The sequence below is a fragment of the Coffea arabica genome, chromosome 3c (genome assembly GCF_036785885.1).
Source record: "Coffea arabica cultivar ET-39 chromosome 3c, Coffea Arabica ET-39 HiFi, whole genome shotgun sequence".
Lineage (NCBI taxonomy): Eukaryota > Viridiplantae > Streptophyta > Magnoliopsida > Gentianales > Rubiaceae > Coffea > Coffea arabica.
In genome coordinates, this window is record NC_092314.1 from 31,864,773 (window position 1) to 31,869,285 (window position 4,513).

A 4,513-nucleotide genomic window follows, 5' to 3' on the forward strand; every position below is an offset into this window, starting at 1 on the left:
CAAAGCTTGGAAGAGTGATACTCCACCTCCTTTGGAAATTTTTTTGTTTGCCCTAGCTTCTTAAGACCACAACTAGTACTTTAATCGGTTTGGAAGTTGATTTTCCCACTTGGATAGCTGAGATCAAGAAGAAGGAAATTGTTTTCTTGCTCTCACTTTCTCTCTCTCTTTGGTCGGCCAAGGAGCTGAAATAATGAAGAGGAAAGGTGCAAAAATTGGGTTAAGAAGGATGGTAACTCTCTTGGCCAAGAAACTCTAGGGTGGCGACACTTGTCGCCACCACCACCTTTCATTTTTTTCTCTTTCTTTCCTTGCTATTTCTAGCCTCTAATTTCGGTCAAGATAGCTGGAAATTGAGAAGATATTTTGCTCAAACATCAATAAGCTTGTATGGTAAGAAAGTGGTGGTCAAGTGGTGCGTTCAACCGGTAGTGCGCGGGACCCGTCGGTTCGCGCCGTTTTTCTTAAAAACACACGTACTAGGGTTTTTACTTCCTATTTACTAACCTTGTATTATTGCTTCTAATCACATATTATTTCTCACTTAAAAGTCATTTTTAATCACCAAATTTGATCCTTGCTCCGTACCGAAAATTCATTTGGCGAAAATCGCGAAAACCATAATTTTGCTCCAATCTTGAATCAAAAAGTGAAACCCTACTTTCTAGATTCATTGGTACTTATTATGGGGTGATTGAGTAGTAGGGCCATTATAAAGTGGTATTTGTCAAAGAAAAGGGAATTTTTAAGAAAAATATAAGGAATTTGCACGGTTTCTGGCCGGATTCTCCACAAAACACTATTCACCAGAAATTTTTCCCTTTTCTTCTGCCTCGGGGCGTCACAATATTAGGAGTGAAATTGAACATGTGCATAATGTACGATTCTTGTTTTGGTTTTTCTCCTAAATTTGTTATTTTATTGTGAAGTTATAATTACCTAGAGAAGGATACATGCTTATATTCATATTCTAGGTAATTAGGGTGATAATTTTATTAAATGAATAAAGTTTGGGAATTATTGTGTGATTTGTACCTAAAATAGTTTCTCATGTATTTTATATCAATACAATAACAAAGGAAAGAAGTTATTTGAAAAATCTCTTTATGCCAATGTGACGTTTGCATCCTTTGAACCTTAACTAGTTTGTTTGCCATTTTGTATTTTAGGTTTCTATTACTAATGGTTGTCAAGTGGAACACATGAAGACCTATAGAATTTAATGGTTCATGAAACTTCATGTTCATGACATTTCAATCACTATAATAGGGGAGTATTACTTTTTTTATCTTGATTTTCCTTCTTATACATTGAGGACAATGTGGAGGGGGGGAGAACTTGAGATTTATGCATTATATGTGATTGGATTTTGGTTGGAAATATTGGACTTGAGATTGAAAATGTTATCGTGCTTTGAAATTGTTAAAAATTGAGTTTGTTAGCAGGGAGTTTGCTCCAATTACAAGGGCAAACTTTGTCAAAATTTTTTAAAATGTTGTCCAAAATTCCAAATTTGCCCCAAAATTTATCAAAATTTTTCAAATTCATCCTAAGGGCAATAAGTTCCATGCTATTATAACTCAAATTCCTCTTACTTTTGAGATAAATATTTGTGACTTGAGAAATTCATTTCTCATTTTATTTGGAAATGGTTATTATGTGATTATAATTTTTGTTATTTTAGGAAAGCATATTTTGTAAAGTGGAGGAAATGATGCCTAAATTTTGCATGTTTGATAAAATTTCTTCTTTTTACTTGATTTTACAAAGTTGACTGATAAATATGGTCAATAATTGCAATGCTCTTCTCATTTTTTTTTTGGCAAAACCTCGTACACAGCGGAAGGATGCTAGCCTTGAATTTTATTAAATGAGGGTTAAAAGAAAAGATTCTGATACATAAGAAAAGCTGAAAACAAGGAGTACTACTCCCTTACATGACACAAGGAGAATTATCTAGTGAATGGAATTATCTGGTGACACTAGAGATTGAATATAATTTGGCAACTGAGACAAGGAGTCAAAAAAACATTGATCAACATTTGGGAGACAAGATAAAGCATTAGTAGCTGCATTCGCTTCCCTATAAATATATTCTAATGACCCCTAAGTAACTCCAGAAGAGACTTATTTCTTTGAATGACATTGCAGTTGACGAGCAATTTGGTATCACCAAAAGCTAAAGAGCTTTTGAATCCACTTCTGCCTTAATTTGAGATAGTCCTTTATGCAAACATATCGCCAAACCATGAAGTAAAGCCCACGACTCAGCCTCTAATACTTACATTTCGCCAAATTCTTTATAAAATGCCACGATAATTGATAACCTTGCCCTGATGATCTTGTGTAACTCCTCCACCTGCAGCCTTCCCATTAACAACACTAGCATTAGTATTAAGTTTCAAGAAGCCTGGCTATGGTGACTTCCATTTCACTACGATACACAAAATTTTTTTTTTGGTGCTGAAATTTTTTTTGATGCAATAACCGAATCCAAATCTCCCGCCAACTGCATCTTTTTAATCCTAGTAGCAGCCCCCAATAACTTTAAAAAAAGAATAACCACTCTAGTGATCCCCTAGATTCCATTCTGTGACCATCAAACCTTGCTAAGTTTCTAATACACCAAACTACCCACAACGGGATTAGACCTAAAACATGATGTGGGTGTCCTTTAGGAGATGATACTAAACATTGCATTATTGTAGCATTGAAAAAAGAATGATTCATGAATGGAAACCCAAAGATTAATTGAAAGTACATCCATACCTCTTGAGCCATCTTACTCTCAAAGAAAACATGTCACAGTGTCTCCAGTAATGAGCAACAATGACATTTGGAAACTAAAGTGACATCTCATTGCTACAAATTGATATCCAATGACAGAAAATTGTTCAAAATTCTCCATGCTAAGAAGGAAAACTTCATTGGCAGAATAGGGTTCTAAATTGCTTGCAATAGTAGTGAAGAATACTCTTTCTTCAAAGTCAAGCCATATGAAGATCTGGTTGAGAACACCCTAGAAGAAGAAGCATTCCATATTAAAATATCCTTGTAGGTCGGCTGAAAGACCAATTCCAAAATCACATCAACCACATGTAATGGTACCCACTTCTTCATCAACAAACATACATTCCATGCTACAAAAACAGCCATAGAAAATTGGGGATAGCACCCCAAATTACAGATATCAATAAGAGGCTCATTTAAAACCAACCTATCTCTCCAAAAGTCCACCCTCCTCTTGCCAAGCTTTCAAAAAATTTTCTTGTTTGCTTCCTCTCTTACTAAACAAATCCTTCACCAAATAATAGAGCCTTTTGAACAATCTGCCAAGATTGGGTGGACAAGTGAAAAATATTTTTGACGCATGAATCATGCTTACAACGAGTCACATTTTTGCATTCTAACCCATAGTTTTATCCCAAATGCCTTTATCATAGTTGAAAAATCTTTAAAGCCCAATCCATCCTCCTCCACTAGATTGCATAGACCTTACCATGTCCTCCAATGAATTCTTTGATCACTAGCATTATTATCCCATAAAAATCTAATGTGATCATGAAAGTTGTCCAAGTGTGGATATGAAAGCTAAGATTCGAGCATGGAAATGTTTTTTATTGCTTCATTCGAGTGAAGTCAAGGGGATCAAGTTCTCAAATTCCTAGGGTTTTGATGCTCATGATCTTGCAAGCTAAGCTTCAAATCAAAACATTCAAGATATTGGTGATGGATCTTCCATGAACCCTAGTTTGTGAAGATCAAGAAGAGGATCAAGTTTGCTGTTTTGGAGTGATTCTTAGCATGGTTTGTGATGCCCCCACCTCCCCCTAGGGCAAACCCAAGGGTTTGGTGGACCGCCGGCCTAGCTCCCACCAGGACTCGCTCACTAACATTCTTGAAATAGTCTTTCATGTCTCTAGCTTAACATAAAAGTTCCATTCAACCAATAATTCACACTTAATTATAATCCAAAAGTGAAAAAAAGATTACATTACCAAATATCCCCAAATACATTCCATCTACAAAATAAAAGTACGTGAAGCTTGTACACACTAGTTCATGCTTACTTGCTCCAACCTCCACTCCTATAAGGAAAACTAACTAATGGGATGAGTTAAAAGTCTAGTGAGGTTCCCAAACAAGCAATCAGGTAGATAAAGCACGGAAATATTACATTTAACAATTTGTATACTTTGCATAGTAATAAACAGTCTTTCAAGAAATAAACATTCAATCATTGGAAAGATACCTGCTCACTTGGAGCCATTCATTCAGCCATTCAGTCGCTGACCATTTCTCTTATTCCTCCGACATTGAAAACATTTAAAAGTGAAAACTCCTTCAGTGTTCATTTCATTTGTTGCATTGCATTCACTGGCCAGTACTCTACCTGATTTTGTGGTTATACTCGTGTATACCAAACACTGCCCAGGGTCACCAGCCGCCTAACCAAGTCCGCTTCTGGCTCGAGTCAACTGGCAACGAAGGGCAAGGGTTCAATTCAACCAAC